The 18,278-nt window shown below is 41.9% G+C and overlaps 1 pseudogene; it reads right to left on the reverse strand.

Moving 5' to 3' along the window:
• Positions 1-17,322: 17,322 nt before the first annotated feature.
• On the reverse strand, positions 17,323-18,043 carry LOC114212038 (bridging integrator 3 pseudogene; annotated as a pseudogene).
• Positions 18,044-18,278: the final 235 nt, after the last annotated feature.

Below are 18,278 nucleotides of genomic sequence, written 5' to 3' on the forward strand. Positions count from 1 at the left end.
GCTGCTTCCTAACACAGTGTGGCATAGTCCAAAGAGCACAAATTGGGTTTCAAATTCTGAAACTGTTACTCTTCATGTCTATTATTTGGGGCCTATTTCCTAACCTATAAAATGGGCTTACTCATGGCAAACAGGGTGGTTGACATGACATGACAATGAGAAAGCTTAGCATAAAATAGCACTCGATAAACTTTAACACCCAACCACTGCCCACCCCACCCCCAAGCCCCAATGAGTCTTTACTGATTTATCTCTTCATCAAAATAGATCCCAGAATAACCTCTACTAAAGAGTATTAAAACTTCTGGGTATGGTTGAAATTCAAATTAATTAATTAATTAATTAATTCTCAAAATTAATTAATTCAGATGTATTCACTAAACCAAAGGGCCTTTTTCTAAAATATATTGAAATTAACAATTTCCCTAAATGGTGTCCAAAGTACCTGAAATAGTAGAGACAAGGCATATTCAGAAGACATATCTGTTTACTATTTCAACAAAACCAATACTCAAATAAAAAACATGGGTCCTGATCACACAAAGCATATCCACTTAGACCGTAGAATTTAGGAGTCCTCAATGCTCCTGGTCATTGGAGATTTCGCCCTCCCCTCTGCTCCCTGCTTTAGTTAGCATTGTCTGTCACAAAGCTTTGGTTCATAAGGAAGCAGTTCTCTGTCTGGAGAATGGGGCGCCAGACACTGTGCAGGGACACAAATAAAACAGAAGGTGAAAATAACACCCACCTCTGGGATTAAATAATATTGAGGCTGAGACAGATTGAATGGCTTGTCCATGTTAATGAAAGTAGGAGGTGGCAAATCTATAATTTAAACTCCTCATTCTTACTCCCAACCCACCCTCTTTAGAGAACAACACCCTGCCCCAAGTCACTTTGCACAGTGCCTTGAAAAATTTTCTCTTCAATGCTTTTTTATTTGTTTACATTTAGGAAGTGCCTACTATATGCTGATAAAATGTTATGCCCTAGAGAAATAAAATTATGTATAACTAGCAACTATTCAATGTCTGCTAAGTGACAGGTACAAATAGTCTGTACACATTAGCTCACTGGATCATCTTAACTACAACATAGAAAAGACACTATTATTATCCTCACTAAATGCATGAAAAAAACTGAAGCACAGAAAGCTTATTTCACCTGCCTGAGGTCACTTGCCCCTAAAGTGGTAGAAGTGGGATTTGAACCTAAGCTGACTACCTTCGAAGTCCACGGTATTTTCCACCAGGCTACCTCTGCTGTTTTGCTGAGATAGCTAAAAGACCTGGCACAGTAACAAGGGGAAATGTGCTCCAGACCCTGGACACAAAAAGCTCATAGTCTAACAGGGAAGAAAGACACAGAAACAAATACAATTCAATGTGCTGGGTGTTATAATGTGTGCTTGTGATAGAGCGAGGATCCCAAATCCCTGCTCAGTCACTTAAAGCTCCTGAGAAAATATAACATAAAGGATGCCAACCATATGTGCCCTGGTTATTCCTTGCCATGGTTTTTGTCTGAATCCCTGCCTACTCTAGAGAGCTGGAATAGATCCTATATGGGGTAAGTGAATCAAAAGTAAATTTCAGGGGAAAACTCTAAGACAGAGCTCTGATAAATCCCAAATAAAAAAGTTTTTTTCCCCCCTTTTGCATTCTCTCCTGGTATCTACCTGGTCCCATGGGGCCATCTCAGTCTCAGGAACTCCCCAGCAAAGGTCTACCCAGCCTGAATTTTACATTCCAGCCACAGGAGAAGAAAGAGAGTGTTACATGGCAGGTAGTCATTATGACCCCTTTGTTCCTCCAACAAAAGGTCCTTCATACATCACCAGAACTCTCTTTCTCATGAAAGAGAAGAGAGAGGACTCTGTGTCAATGAAACAGAGGGCTGGTGACATACAGTGAAGCCCAAAGGAACAGCTTTGCACGCTGCCTTTGAGGAGAAAGAGAGGCTTCACAGAAGAAGGGATGTTTGGGGGATGAGTAGGAAATGCCAAACACATGAGGAAGAAGAAAATCCCTGACAGCGAGAATGTACAGAGGCACAGAATGGGAAATGGTAAGAAATCCAATGCACACCTGGGTACTTGGACAGGTACAGGGAGGCAAGTGATAAAGGACATAGCTGGAGAAGTTGGTGATTGGGGCAGATTATGAAGAATTTTGCTTGTCAAGGTGAATAGCTCTAATTTTTCATGGGAGATCTTAAAGCATGGAACTGGCATGATTTATTTTAACATCATCCGGGGCAGGAAGACAAGTCAAGAGCCTATTCCAATTTTTCAAAGAATGTGAGGTTGTGAATAAGCCAGAGACTAAACCTGGGGTTATTTATGCATGATAACCTTCAGAGCTTAATGTCAAAGATGGGGACAGAGGGAGAGAGGCCTCGAAGCCTTCAATAGAAGGGAGAGAAACACATAGAAACACTAACAGTAAAACCTCATAAATCTGTTCTTAAAGAATTATGATAGCAAACTCGCCAAAACTCTGGTCAAGCTTAAGCTTCAGACTCCTGCTCTCCTGATAGGTAGATGGTGCTAGACATGGGTGGCAAGGTAGGGAGAGGGATTTAACTAGACTTCCAGGCAGAGCTCGTCTCTCTGGGTCTTAACGACCCCCACTGCAGACTATGGCATCCAGTGTGGGTGGGTAACCCCCTCTGAGAGAATATCCTGTCTATGCCAGAATGCCCCCTGCCAAGCAGCTTCTGAATTACCTATATCTGTTCTAAACACGAGAATCTTAACTTTCAGGTTGGATCTACCCAGCCGAAGTATTCATCAACAAAAATGCCAGAATCTAACCTGTAACTCCAGGCATGAAACAAAAACATTTTTGACAATGACTGAACCCATTCTCTGAAATTATAATAGTTTAAGTAAGAGCTGACGTTTACTAAAGCTTTCTTTGTTCTCAGCCCTGTACTAAGGGGATTTATATATAAATCGCTAATGCAATCCTTGATGTAATATAACTTTGAGTTTAGGTGCCTATTCTCCTCCCAAATTTGCTCCCTATAATTCTCCACAGCATTACCAACTACCATGGGAACAAAAACAGGTCTGTTGCTTATTTGGGCCAAAACATAATAGAACTTTTACAGTTGGAATGGGAGGCAGTGAGGTATAATGGGAAATGTTTGGGGCTTTGAAGATAGTAAGAACTGGCTTCGGTTCAGTTCAGTTCAATTCAGTGCAACAGAGAGACATTGAGCCTCTATGCCAGGCGTGTTAATAAACGCCTACTTATTGTCAAGCAAGCACTATATCTGTTAGTAGGTATACAAACAAGAATGAATATATAACACTTGCTCTTAAGGATCTTGCACACAAATAGACACTTCCACAATAAAGTGGACAATATGAAGGTAGAGGTAAGGAGAGAGCCATGAGAGCACAGAGGAGAAACAGCACCACGGAGGTGATTCCTGACCTAGATCTTAAGAGATAAGGAAGCTTTCGCAGTCAGGAATGGTGAGAATCCAATTCCAGGCCCTGAGAATATTACCAGTGAAGACACAGAGGAAGGGCATATGGAGGATGAATGAAAAATTATAAATAAGATAAAGTGAAAAGCATGACACCCACTGTGAGCCTGAGCAAATTCCTTTACCTTTCCGAGCCCCAGTGTCCTCAGCATCAAGTGCTCATACACAATGTCTACATCACGAGCTGGTTGGAAAGATGAAAGATGAAAACCAACAAAGGACCCAGAATAGTGTTTATATCAGAAATTCAAAGTATGGTAATTCATAAAACACGTATGCTATGGGATGTTAACAGATGTTTTGAGCTCCATGGTCAGTCATGTTTTGGAATATGGGTTTGAACTAGGTACAGACTTTGAGCGTATTTCTTTAGAACTACAGTTCTTCGTGTGCTAATTTTCATTGTGGGTATTTAAGGGTATGAGAGAGTGTAAATTTTTTCCAAACCTTTTTTTTTCCTAACTAGGCATCCTAAAGGACTCATGTTCCATAATCACACTGGGAAATATTGGCCAAGACTGACAGAATATCATAAATGGATGCCCAGCACAGCTTCAATCCCTCTGGTTCTTACTGTTCGAGAAACTGTGCTTCATTAACTCATTGCTATATATGAAAGCCAAGATTTTTTTTATCCCATGACAAATAAAATTCTGTGTCACAAGGACCCACAGTAATTGAGGGTTCTATGTATATAAAGTCATTGAAGAATTTCCCTTCAACCCTAGAATAGCTGGTTTATAAGAAGGGCTGGGCTTTAATCCCTGGCCTCAGAAGTATTTGAACCACCATCTGGATTATAATCTGTTGCCTTAAAAGTAAGGAGGTAGCTCATGTGGTGGCTCTGAGCTCCAGAGTGATGAGAATAATCACTTGATTCTCCAGGCCTCAGTTGGCAATTCTGAAAAATAGGATATTGATATGCATCATCTCTCAGCACTTTCTAAGAGTCCACAACAATATCATATCCTAGGTCAACCTGGAGAATACGCAGTCTCAAACCTCTGAATTGGGTGAAGCAGGAAGCCACAGCTTATGGAAGAGAATTTCATAGTTCCATGAAGATTTCATATTTAGTGATAGTTGGGCAGGAATGTAAGGGTTCCCAGGAAGACTGCATGAGCCAAGTGGAAAGAATAGTACCTCCATCTAGCCTAAGGCTCCTTGAAAGAAAGTAGGGTCTAACAATTAGCATGTGTTCAACTGAATTAAAGGAGGGCAGTGGGACAGAAAAGACCAGAAAGAAAGTTATTTGCTTAAGTATAATTTGACCAATTCAGGAGACTTCCATATCTCCAACTAGACTTCCTCCAAAGTTCCTGTAGACTTGCACATCCAACTTGCTGGTAAACATTTCCACCACCTATCCAACAGACACCTCCAACTTAATGTGTTTAAAACAGAACTTGTGTTTTTTCTCCTTTACACATCTCTGAAACAAGGCAGTTCTGAGAGACCCTGCAGGTCGAGGGAGGGATCTTCCTGCACCAGACCGGACAGTCCTGATAGCATTTTCCTCCCTGAACAGGATAGAACCACCGGGAACTTGTGTCCTTTGTCTTCTGCACTTGCACTTGTACTCTCTTATTTAATCCCTCACAAAAAAACACAAACAAACAAACAAAATAAATAAATAATAAAAAATTTAAAAAACCCTATTTTTACAAAGGGTGAAAAGTGAAACTCTGAAGGAGTAAAAAATTCATCAAGGTCACACAGCTAGTAAGTCTGGGAGCTGGAATCTCTACCTACACTTGACTCCAAAGCCCACGTTCCCTTGATGAGGCTGTCTGTCTGAGTTGGTGCAAATGACGGCAGAGCACAAGGCTGGTGAGCTCTGGTCCTGGGGATAGGCTGCTCCTTGTTCTGTGCTGTGCTTTCTGTCACAAGTGAGCATCTCGGAAGTGTTGGCTATCACTAGAAGGAAGTTGTAGAACTGTCACGCAGGGAAAGAGATATTAAGGTACAGGTTCAGCAACTGTGTCACGTGATGTATTAGGAGCTCTCTCCTCCCTTTGCATGTCACCTGAGAGCCTTGCTCACACAGACACCGTAGCTCATGCTGCCGTCTCCCTCCCTCCCTCCTCATCTCCTTCCCTCTGCCTCTTTGTCTTTCTCACACACATGCACACATACACCCTTCCGCCTAGTTTCTGCAGACATTGGAAAAAATACACAAGATTTATTTTGAGTTACCAGACAGCTATCCCCAGCTCACATTTTAGGGATAATAGCTTTCATTTATTGAACACCTATTATGAGCTTCTGCTCCTCATGCCCAACCCAATTTAATTCTTACGCCAGTCCTCTGAAGAAGGTATTATAAATGACATTTTGAAGATGAGGAAACAGAGGCACAGAAAGTTTCAAAATTGTTTATGGTCACACAGCTAGTAAGGGTGGAGGACTAGAGGAAAGAGCACCCAGATGCAAACCCAGGTTTGTCGGGCTGCAAAGCCCAGGATTTGGCCAAAGCCCTGGGCTGTCTCAGCAGGCGCTCTCTGTGCGGCTGCTAGGTAGACAATCCCATCAAGACAGTTTCCCGATGAAGAAAATTAATTTCAAAAATCACTGATCTCTCCACTGCCTTAAACTTAACACTCACAGCCCCTGGAAAAGTATATATCAAAAAGAGTTCTTATCCTTTCTCTCTAGAGCAGGAAAAAAAAAAAAAATCTAATGAATGCTATTTCATCCTGGTTCACCTAAGAGTTAGTTGAGGAAAGAGGAAGCATTTCCGGCTGCCAAAGACAAGGTCCAGAGACCTCCCTCCAGTGCAGCAACAGTGACACCTTGTGGCCAAGTCAGGTCTCCCCAGCCCCTCCCTGGATCCCCTCTCACACTCAGACTCTCAGGAGGGGGGCGCTAAGGAGGACAGAATCCTTGAAAAGAACCAGCCACTGGGTTGGGATAGCTGCTGGTGGAGTTCCTTTTGTTTTCATCAGAAGACAAATCTTGTGGCAAGTAACCAAATACAAACCTAGTTTGTGGCATGGCAGAACAGGAAATTAGACTTCTTTTTTTCTGATTTCTGTATTTGTTCATTTATCACTTTATGTATCCCTTACTTTGTTCCAAATATACTTATAGGCAACTTAAAAAGATACACTGACATTCAGTTAGGTAATTCATTTTATAATTTGGTGGGCAAGATGAAGCAAAGGTAAACAATTGTAGAAACAAAAACACAGGTCCAGAAATAAAATATACAATAGGCATAACTAAAAAATGCACCCAAGGGTATGGATAGGACACAGATTTGTCTCTGGCTCTTCTATAGGCCAGTGGAAGGATGGAGGCCTCATTGCTTAACAGACTATGAGATAAAAACAAACCACAAGCCAAAGAGGAACACAACTGTTCCTCACACTAACAGCTGGGGAAGAAAAACCCTCCTAAAGTCCTCACAGACCTCTTAGGTCATGAATAATGTCAGGATACAGATAGCATAACTGGCCCAGATGATCTTTCTCTGTGGCTCAGCAACTCAGAAAATGCTAACACTCAACTCCTCCTTCCACTTTTGCATTCCTAACATAGTGCAAGGGTTTTTTGGTTTTTTTTTTTCATTATTGGTTTTGATTATATATGTGTGTTTAGAACACTTTGTGCTTCCCCTTTAAGTGATGGTTGCCAATTAGTTGTGCTTGTCTCAAATGCAATAAGATTCCATTTTAAGACGTCGATGCAGGGCTTTTACTGAGGAACACAATAAATTAATCATTAAATCAATTGTATTGATTGGACCTTACAAGACATGAAAAATTGCAGTGTAAGGGATATTTCCTCCAAGGGGTAGGAAGGGACCTCAGCATCCTAGGGGAAGGGTCAGCATTCTCTGATAGTACTGTCTTATCCCTTCCATAGATGTTAGTTTTGTTTATCAACTCTAAAATAAATATGGAGACCATTTAATTTTAAACACCTACCCTAAATAAGTTTCCATTTATGAAGTACTCACTAAGCACTCCATGCTATACTTAGTGCTCTTATACATCATGTCATGTAATCCTAACAATATATCTGTGAGGAACCCATTCCTATCTCCATTTTGTAGATGAGAATACCGAGGCAAATGGATGTAGAAACTTGCTCAAGGTGACCCACCTAATGAGACATGATCTCAGGGTTTGAACCCTGGGTTCTGAGTAAACGCATGCTCTTAAAAAAAAAAAAAAAGATTTATTTATTTGAGGGAGGTAGGGGCAGAGGGAGAGGGAAAGAGAGAATCTCCAGCAGACTCCCACTAAGTGAGGAGCCTGACACAGGGCTCCATCCCATGACCCTGAGATCATGACCTGAGCCAAAATCAAGTCACATGCTTCACCAACAAGCCACCCAGGCACCCCTAGGGCCCATGCTCTTTTTTGTTTTTAAGATTTTATTTATTTATTTGAGAGAGTGAGAGAGAGAATGAGCAGGGGTTAGGGGGCAGAGAAGCAGACTCCCCACTGAGCAGAGAGCCCCATGGCCTCCTACTCACAGACCAGGTACCAAAGGCTAATCTGCTCATAATCCTCACAAGGGTCAGGAGGGGTGGGGTGCTGATGACAAAGGTGTCTGCTTTGTTGCCTGACACTGCTCATTTTCATGAGACAAAGGAGGCTTTTTTTAAGGTTTTATTTTTATTTATTCATGAGAGAGAGAGAGAGAGAGAGAGAGAGAGAAGCAGTCTCCCCAAGGATTAGGGAACCTGATGCGGGACTCGATCCCAGGATGCTGGGATCATGACCTGAGCTGAAGGCACTTAACCGACTGAGCCACCCAGGTGCCCCAGAAGACCGTCTTGATTGTCAAGGAAGCAAAGCCAAAAAGAAAGCAAGGCTGACCTCTCCTGCTACCTTCTCTCCCAGAAGCAGAACCTCTCCCAGGCTTGGTGCCAGAGGTCACTATTCTTCAGGATGATTTACTCAGAAAGTTTATAGGAAAATCAGAGGAGGCACCCTGCCTTGACAAAATTCTAGCCACAAAAAAAACAAACCACAAACTCAAGTGAGTTGTTATTTTGCTGGGCGAATTTGACAGACTCATACCTGCTGGCCAATGAAAACTAAAGGTGGTTATTTATTTATCCCAACACCTCTTGAAGAAGGCAGAACTAAAAAGAGAAAAAAGAAAAGTCTGGATTACAGTCGCATTAGCCTGTAAATGGGTGGCTGAGCATGCAGGTAAGATCTGAACTTGAAATTCTGGTACCAGATATAGTTGAGGATTCTAGGGAGGAACAGAAAATGGCCTAGCTCAGAGTATTCCTTTTCACTTCTTGAGTCCATTTATTTTATGGTTCTGACTTCATGCCAAAGCCATTTGGAGTTTTCAAGAGTTTAAATAGCAAGGTCCAATTAATAAGGCATAAAACTCTGCAGCTTCCTCACCCCCATGCATTGAGCCGGCCCTTCTCTGTTCTGAATGACTAATTGATGGGAGACCCTTGCAGCCCGGTGTCTCCGCATCCAGGCCAAGGATGGGAACAGCCCGAGTGGTCTCCAGCATGGGTCTGTGTGTTTGGAACCCTCTGAGGAGCGCTGTCAAAATGAATTACAGTTCTTCATGGACATGTGTCTATAATTGGAATAGGATGAAAGTTCTGGTCGTTTTATTCCTTTCTGAGACATTCTGGAACATTTTAGCAGTGAATTTTTCTCCTGGCTTTTTTGGACTACAAACTCCCCACATATTATTTTAATAATGAGGCATTCTGCCGAGGAATTAATGAGATAGTATTGTGGTGTTCAAAGTGACAATTAAAGCTATTGTTTTGTTGTTGTTGTTTTTCCCCCAGAGATGCATTCATCTCTTTCAAAATGATTATTTAAAAAAGAAAGCTCGTGTTTAGATTTTACCTTTACTTGAACAGAGTCAAACTGGAAAGTATATAGGAAACAACTTGGTTCCAGGAATATTCGATCATATTTAATGGGAGAGTCCATTAAATCTTTCCTCTCTGGGTGCTTTTTTAAAACTGGTTTTGGGTTATAGCAGGTATTCACTACTCTATTTAGAAAGATAAAAAGCTCTCTTTTTTTTTCCACTGAAGCTTTTAGGGTTATTTTGCGGGGGGAGGGGGCACAGAGAGGATCTGCAATCTTTTCCCTCCATAATTTGTAGATTACAGAAACTCTTGTGCTTTTAATAAATGGTTCCTCGTTAGACAGCACAACAGAATAAAATAATTGTCCTCTATTATCCTTGAGAGGCAGGGCCAAGTTTTCCCTCCAAAGACATTATCATATCAAACAACTGCTTTAAACGCAATTCGAAACACAGGCTTTATGGGAAACCTTTGGATTTCTCACTCCTGCCAAAGGAGTTCTAAAAGATGAGCCCCTTTGTTATGGATGGCTCTGGAGTTCCTCTAATAGGTGTACCAGATGAAAGATGACTAAAGGCATCCCAGATGGAAGAGTTGGCTAACAGCAGCGTCATAAATACCTGATGGAAATACAAGCCTCTTGGCGTGAAATATGGTCTTTGCTCTGATTTACACTTTTAGGGCATATTTAAAAGAATGCCACATTTGCTGGGGGGGGCATTAATAAAATTTAGATCTGTGGGGGAAAGGTAAAGAGAATCTCTACTCCTTGACGTGTACAATGTTGTTTTTCCTCACTGTAGCCTCTCTTTCTAAGGATACCTTCACTTTTCCTTTTTGCTGGAGAGGGCAAACTCCATTTTCTATATTGACTCTGAGCAATTTTGCTGGATGAATAAGCTATGGTATTAATGGAAATAATGCTGACCTTTGAGCCCAGAGATACGACTCTTTACTTTCATATACTTGTCCTTACTTCCTTGCTTACTTTTGTCACACCATTGGCAACAGCGCTGAGTCTGGTACTTAGTAGGCACTTAGTGAATACTTGTTTATCTGAGCCTCATTTTTTTAACTGCAGAGTGAGAGCTAGTAATATCTATACCATAAGGATCCAAACCATGTTTAACAAGAACCTCTGTGTGCCATATTCTTTGCACAACACCTGAAGAAACCTATCTGTACAGGATGGAAAGAAGCTCAGGATGGAAGGAAGATGACTAACAACACATCAACATGTGAAGAGATCATAACTTAGTGAAGTCAAGTGAACCTGAGTTCCAATCCCAACTCAGCTATTTGCTAGCTTACTTACTCTGGGAAACTTATTTGGCTTCCAACTGTCAATTTGTAAAACGGAATATTAAAAGTGTCTACCTCATGTTGAAAAGATTAAAAAAGATGATGCTTTAAAACTCTTAAGAAATTGCCTGCATATTATAAGTACTCTATAAATCTGAATCAGCAACTTGGCCGGACTTAATGAAACCTAGTGCCTAGAATGAACTCTTTACTAACTTTCCCTGATCAAACCACATCTGGGATTCTGGAATGTTATTTTTATTTGTGGACATCACAACTTAAATATATGTTGGTACATACAAAAAAAAAAAAGACAAACAGATTTTTAAAAAGGGTTGAACAATCTACTATTTCAAAGGGGAAAAAAATCCATCACTATATACATATTTGAAGAGGGATTTAAGTCTTGATGGATTTTTAAGGGCAAAACTGGCACCATCTGGCAGGGAGGTAGATACTACTTCTGCCTAGAAGAGGACTTCCTGATACCTAAGGCTTTCTGAAGCGAAATTTTCTCTTCTGAATAAACATCAATCTCCTGCCACTAAAGTTAAGAGAGTAGACCTCATCTCTGTCTGACGGGGATCTAAGCATAAGCTAGAAGATTGGACTTCAACCTTAAATGTTCTGTGACTCCACATAATTATTAGCAGGCTGACTCTCCTATTATATACTGAATAGCATAAATCCAGAGAGATCCTGATTCTCCAGCTACTTAGTGGTAGTGTGTGTTATGGATTCACTCTGCTCATTCCATTCCATTTATAGAAAGGTCACCACTTCACTGTGAGCTTCTCCAAGTGTCCATCTTTATGTGCAAGGCCAAGCCCTTCACGTTTCTTCTTGATTCTGTTCCCGCCCATATTCTCTAGATTTACATCTTAAGCTTCTTCCTAACTTTTTGCTTCCTGCCAAAAAGGAGCCAAACTTCACCTAAAAACATGCTTAGAGCTCTCCTGTGTGTCTTCCTATCCAACACTTCATTTTTCATCTTGTATCTCAACGTGTTCTTGCTACTTCCCATTACTCAACTCCCATTTGATCTTCAATCCACCAGCCTCCCTAACACACAACTGAACAGAAGCTTCTCAGACCTTTCATACTGCCAAATGCAAGACATCTTGCAGACCTTCACATACTACGTGCTCTTTCTCTCATCTTTCCAGGTTTTCTCTGCCCATGGCTACTATACATGCTGACGTGCAGTGGGAAGAGGGAGAGTTTCCCTAAACATAGCAACAGATTAGCAATACTATGGGGGCAAGACATTTTGAGGACATATAAAAGAAATGATGAGTGGTTCATTTTGGCTCTCTTTGGCCTAAGTATAATGCTGGTGGTGAGGCATAACAGAAGTTTGCAAAGCCTTAAAGGCCAGGCTAAGGAACTGAGAATTGTTTATATCTGCCACAAGAAACCATTTCATGTTTCTTAGTAGAAGATTGTCACAACCTCTAATTATGATATACTAGATTGAAGACTTGGAGTGGGAAAACCATTTAAGGGGATCTATTTATCTTCAGACTCCTTCTCTCTGATTTCTATCTAGTAATCTGTGTTGTTTCACTTGAAACGGTATTCAACGTGAGCACTTGCTTGACTTCAGAACAGAAGCTAATAATATCACCACCATCCTGACTGAGCTTCCCAAAGTGTGGGCATGGAATGCTGTGGTCCTGGAGATGGTGTGGGGTGGGCTAGAGAAAGGGCATAAACAGCTTTGAACCACATCACAAGAGTTTCAATTATCTTTCAATCTGTTTGATTACACCAAAGAGAAAAACATTATTTTGGTTCTTTATATCGTCAGCACCTCTCTAACAGTTAGCTAATCCTCACTTTTCAGAAAGAAAGTATGCCTTGGGCACAGAGCCTTTCAGACATAAGACTCTACAGCAAGAATTTAATAACACTATTTTGTTTTCACTATTTTCATTATTTTTGTTATTACCATCTACTTATGGCAAGTGAAATTGCTTTCCATATACGATGGCCTCGTACATTTTCCTTTTAAAATGCATTCATATAAGTAAAATTTAGAAAGGAGAGGAGTGGTTTACAGAAAAATGTTGAGAAGCAGTACAAGTGCATGCAGATATGGTGAAACATGAAAGGGAACACCAGCAAACAGAATTTGGAAAACCATCATTTGGTAGAAAATGTGGGATTTGGAGTCAGACAAGATTGGCTTAATATCCAAGACCTGCTGGAAAATGTAAAGCAATTTACTTAAACTCTTTTGGTCTCAGTGTCTTCATTTGGTAAAAATGAAGAAAATAATACCTACTTAATAGGACTGTAGAGAGGAATTAAAAGAGGAAATATTTAAAAAGTGCTGAGCACAACACATGTTGAGCACAAAGTAGACACACGGTGCATTTCAGTCCCCTCTCTTTTCCTTCCCTTCCTTCCAATCGCTGAGATTGCCCTTTCCTGCCAATCGCTGGATTACCAATTCCTTCCCTTCCTGCCAATCGCTGAGATTACCAACCCTTGCCCCTGCTCCTAAGATGCCCCTTTCATAGTGTAACCTGTGGGCAGCCCTTGTGTCTGACAGCCTCTGAGTGAGTTCTCTTCTGGCCAGTTTCTCCACTGACGAGTTGGCATGGGGCCTGCAGTCCAGCTCCCAGGAGGATGAGTTGACTGGTTCCAGGTGGTGGGAGCTTCCAGACAAGCTCTCCTCACAGACAACCCCTTTCTTCCTCCTCTCCCCTTCTATGTGCAGAGCAGCTAGCAACCTGCCCTTTAATTGGGTCTTCTATGGAAGAGTTCAGGAGCCCAAACCAGTGCAGTCAAAACAGTGAGAACCAGCTGATTTCTGGCTTCTTCGGGATGCTTCAGATATAAAGTTGAAGCCTGTTGTACCTCTTACAAGCTTGGGAAAAACAATCTCCCTGTCTGAGTCACAATTTCCTCACCTGCAAAAATGGAATTGTTAAGGTTCTCTCCTTAGGGTCCCTGTGAAAACATCAAGGCTTCTCCCACAGTGCCTGGCATCTGCTATGAAAGCTGTTCCATGGTACTGGTCCTCTCTAAGCCATGGCTTCATTCACAGGCAGAACCACCTTTTCAGGGCTGAAAAGAATTTAGAGATTATTAAATCTCTTCTCTCATCAGAGGCAAGAAACTTCTCCAACATTAAACCTTTCCACTCTCCAGCTGGAGGCTCCCTACCTTGAAAGGTAGTTAGTTTTATTGTTGGTTATAAATTTGATTCAAATGCCGAGTCTAAATTTGTCTTCATTATTTATCTGTTGTTCTTTCTGGAGCAACACTGCGTAAGTGGAAGATTTAATGATTTATTTGTCATTATTAATCTGTTTTCAGATTGCTTCCCATCTGTTATTTCTCCAAACTCTCTGGTTCCTGTGAAGGATTTCCCCACTGCCTTTGGTTTCTCAGTACCAGATAGTTTTTTCTTAATGTACTGTTAGTCCCATGAGTCTCATTATGGTCGTTCTGATATAGAAAAGACCCTAAGGGATTCAGACAAATATCTTGCATTGTTTTGGGGCTTCTGACCAGCTAAAAAAGAGTGGTTAATAAGCTAGCATCTAAAAGGGAAGACATCAAAACCGAGGCTCGTAGAAAGATTGAGGGAGGAAGGCGGCCACATCATGGTTGGGCAACAACCACCAAATAGAAGAACAAATTCAGAAGAGCATGCCTGGCAGCACATGAATAGGACACCATCTCACAAGGTGAGATTTGGAAGAGTCCCTGAATTTGCTAGCTATTTCTTTCTGCTGCTACTGGTGAGGAAGTCAGAAGCTGCCATGGAGAAATGCTATGTGCCTGAGCCTCACAGTGTCCAAGTTAGGTCCCAGTTCCCTGATACCTCAACCAGGGCTTTTTCCCCTACACCACACGGTCTCCAGCCCACCCACCACCACTCTCCCTCCTGATGATTGTCGGTGGCGCTATTTTAGCTCTACGGAGTCTGCGCAGGATTAGGCTTCCAACAAGCCTGAATCCTGAAGGCTTTAATCCTTAGAATCAAAAGATATATGAATCTGGGACATGGGAAGGAGAATTGAGATCGTCTTGTACACATTTGCATTTACAGAGGGAAAAATAGAGAAGAAAAAAAGAGAAGACCTGACCAGACCTGAATTTACTTTCCCAAGGTTACATGTCTTGTTACTGGTGGAGCAGGCATGCAAGGAATAACTAGTTTTACTGAATGGTTATTATGTGTCAGATACAATGTGTTATGATCTTTACAAACATTGCCTATTTATTGCTCTCAGCACCTCTGAGGTATGCACAGTTTTGCCTGCATTTTTCAGACGAGGAAACCAAAGCCTGGAGCACTTAACTGTCTCACGAGAGACCATACATACAGTTAGTTATATGCAAGACATTGGGGATGGAGAGGTGACTAAGATCCCTCCCTACCGACCCCAGGGAGTACACAGTCTGGTCATGAAGACACACACATAAATGAGTGAGTCTTAGTCACTGTGATGAGTGCAACAGTAAGAAATATGGAAGGGCAACTCAGGAAACAAAGTGAAAAATTTCCATCTGGTCTATTTTACATACAAATCTGAATTCCATTACTCTTTTTTCTTAACACTATAATAAAGGCATTTTCCTTGTTATAAAAACTGTTTTTGTAAGATCCTTATAATGTTCTATGAAATAGATGAACTGCCATCTATTCAAACAAAACTGTTTTATAATATTCATTATTATAAATAATTCTTCAATAAGCATCTTTGAATATTAAACACTTTTTTCCTTTGACCATAAAATACAATTAGTAACTCAACATGTTCCAATTTCTTTCCCAAAAGCTGCTTTCCTCATTTTATATACAAGCAAGCTGAAGTCCAAAATCATTAGGTTAATAAGTAGTTGATCTGAGCCTGGAATATGGGTCATACAGTTTCCAAAGTGATGTCTAAAGGTTGTAGGAGAAAAATATTCCTCTACATCAGGGTTTCTCAATCTTCATACTATTGATGTTTGGGCCAGGTAATTCTTTGTGTGAGAGTGTCCTGTGATTGTGTTTAGCAGCACATTCTGCCTCTACCCAATAAAAACCAATAGCACCCTATACACATACCAGTCTGAACCCCCAAAATACCTCCAGACATTGCCACTATCCCCTGGATTGCAGTGGCAAGATTACCACTGGTTGAGAACTTGCTCTAGATGGTTTCTGCTGCTTAGATTCTGAAAACAGATCCTCATTGACAGCTACTGCCAGTAAGAAGTCATCCTTTTCAATATTGAATATACTTCAATTCACAACCATATGTGGATAAACAAATCAAGTGTAACATATTAAACCTCAGCAAATCCATGAGGGTTTTGAAGTAGGTTAGCCCAAAAGAATAGGAGGAAATATATTATTCTGAAAGGCTTTTAGGGTTCCTGCTGGTTTCCAAGAGAATATATGATCTGCATGGACAATAAAATGAAGGAAACGAACATAGAAACAGATAACAACTCCATGGCTATCATGGTTTTCCAAGCTGCTAATCTCCTAGGATTTCTCTGAAAAGACAAACCATACAGAGAGCTTGTTACCTGGCACTAATGTTTATGAGTCCTTGGGTAGTGATACAGGGCCTTGGGAAGACTCTGACAGTCAATGGGGGAAGAGTGTAAAGCTGGAGGAATCAGTCACAGCTAATGCATAGGTGTCTGGTTTCTTAGAACACAGACTTAAGGGAGTCAAAATCTTGTACTAGGTCCCCATATGTGACCACTGACTGCATCCTATGCCACTCTGATTTCAAGAGACCGTGGTTAAAGGGTGCTAGCTACCATTCAGCAACCCAAATGTACCACTGCATTGCATACACTCGGGGCAGTTCTTTCTCCTGGCAGCTGCAAGGTGTCTAGAATTTGTCCGAGGAGACCATCTCTACCTGCTCCTGGAGTCTTCCCCATGAAAAGCAGCCTCAGGCTATTGTTCTCTTTCTGCCCCCACCCAACTGCTAGCGCAAAACCCACTGTTCTGGCTTTGAGCCCTGTGAGTTGATCTGTAACATTTTGTATGGTAGGACAGTGACCTGAGTTGAGTCCTGGTTACCTGGGGAAAGTATAACGTGGGGTTCTTCCCTGCCCTTGACCTAATGGACAGAAGTGGGCTGAACCAGCCTTTGTCATGCTGGGAGGCTGGAGTGAGGGACCTGTCCAGGCTGGAGGACCATCATTCTAACACTCCCCAGGGCAGGCCAACTTCCCAGATTCACACATTCTGAGAGAGCAGGGCTTCTTCCAGGAAAGAAAAAGTCTTTGAAGTGGAAAGGAAATAAGGGTCAGTGGGCTCCCCAGGATGGGTCTTTTGGAGGTAGATGTAATCTTAACTATGCAAGCAAGGTTAGACCTCAAATGATCTGACAAAGCCCATGCCCTCTGAAGGCTGGAAGCTTGCTCTTGGCCCTAGGACAGGATGCACTTTGGGCAGTCCTTTGGAAATAAGAAAGCCCCTGGGGGATTTACCATACTGCTTACCTGGGTCTATAGGCCCTTGCTATTTGGCGGGGGAGAGAGCTACCTGCTTGGGGCTTCTGGTGCCAGGCTCATTGCAAAGGGCTGCTGAGGTAGAGTGGGAGCTGCCTCTATCCCTAGTCTATGGGCTGCCATACTTCTCCCATGGGGGTGCTTTTTGCTGAGCTGACACCTGAGCCTAAGCTTGAAAAGACTTGAGAGACTGACTTGTGTCCCAGGCATCTTCCAAGGGGGACAGGGATTCAGTCATCAGCCACAATAGAGGGGGGCTCTGAGCTCACTCAGTGTGGCCTCATTCTCCCACTCCTGCTGCTTTTCCAGGTGTCCAGGCTGGCCAAGCTGTTGGGTCAAGTCTCCAAAGATCTTATGCATTTCAGACTATCATATCACCTGTACTTAAATCAGGGACTCAGAGCTGAGTTGGAATTAATGTATTGACTATTGTAGAACCACAGTATCTTATGCAGGAGCTGCTTGTTCTTGGCTTCAGAGTCATCCCATGCAGTCCAAGGCTCTGCTTGGGCCTGGGGGAGTTTGGCCAGCACTGGCCCTGACCTCTCCTTTTTCTTATATTTTTCCACCTTGGCCTGCAATCTCCCATAGTCCTACAAGGACCATTCCGCCATTTCACCACCATGTAAGGCTAGGGAAGACACTGCCAAACTTTTGTAAGGGTTTAATCACAGTGTTTTGGATCTGGTTCTCCTTTCCTTGGTGAAGGGCATCCATCCACTTCATGGCCAAGTCCAGGGCAGTCACCAAGTTCAGGAAATCCTGGTCTTGCTCGCAGAGGGGAATGGAGAATAAATCCAAGGATATTTCACACTTCATGTCCTTCTGCAGCCTCTTGCTCAGCTCCTCCAGATGCTGGAGTTTTCCATATACCCTTTCAAAGTTTCTCTCCACTGTTGTGGGGACAATCTGTTTCTTGGGCTGCCCAGTCTTGAAAGGAATACAGCTCATGGTCCCAATCTTGACCTTGCCATGAGGGTCCTCAGCTGCAATCCAGTCCTCTTTTTTTTTTCTTTTTTAAGGAGACTTGTTGCACTTAGAGTTAAAAATTATGCAAGGGATTAAGTCAACACAAACATATGTGCGGGATATTACATATACAAAAAATTCTTGCAGAGGGTTATAGTAATGCAGAAGCAAGAAGCTAGGAGCAAGGAAGCATTCTCCCTTACAGGTTTCAGAAGGA

The sequence above is a fragment of the Eumetopias jubatus genome, unplaced genomic scaffold (genome assembly GCF_037043125.1).
Source record: "Eumetopias jubatus isolate StellerSeaLion01/CBP00866 unplaced genomic scaffold, mEumJub1_p1.0 scaffold_4, whole genome shotgun sequence".
Taxonomy (NCBI): Eukaryota; Metazoa; Chordata; class Mammalia; order Carnivora; family Otariidae; genus Eumetopias; species Eumetopias jubatus.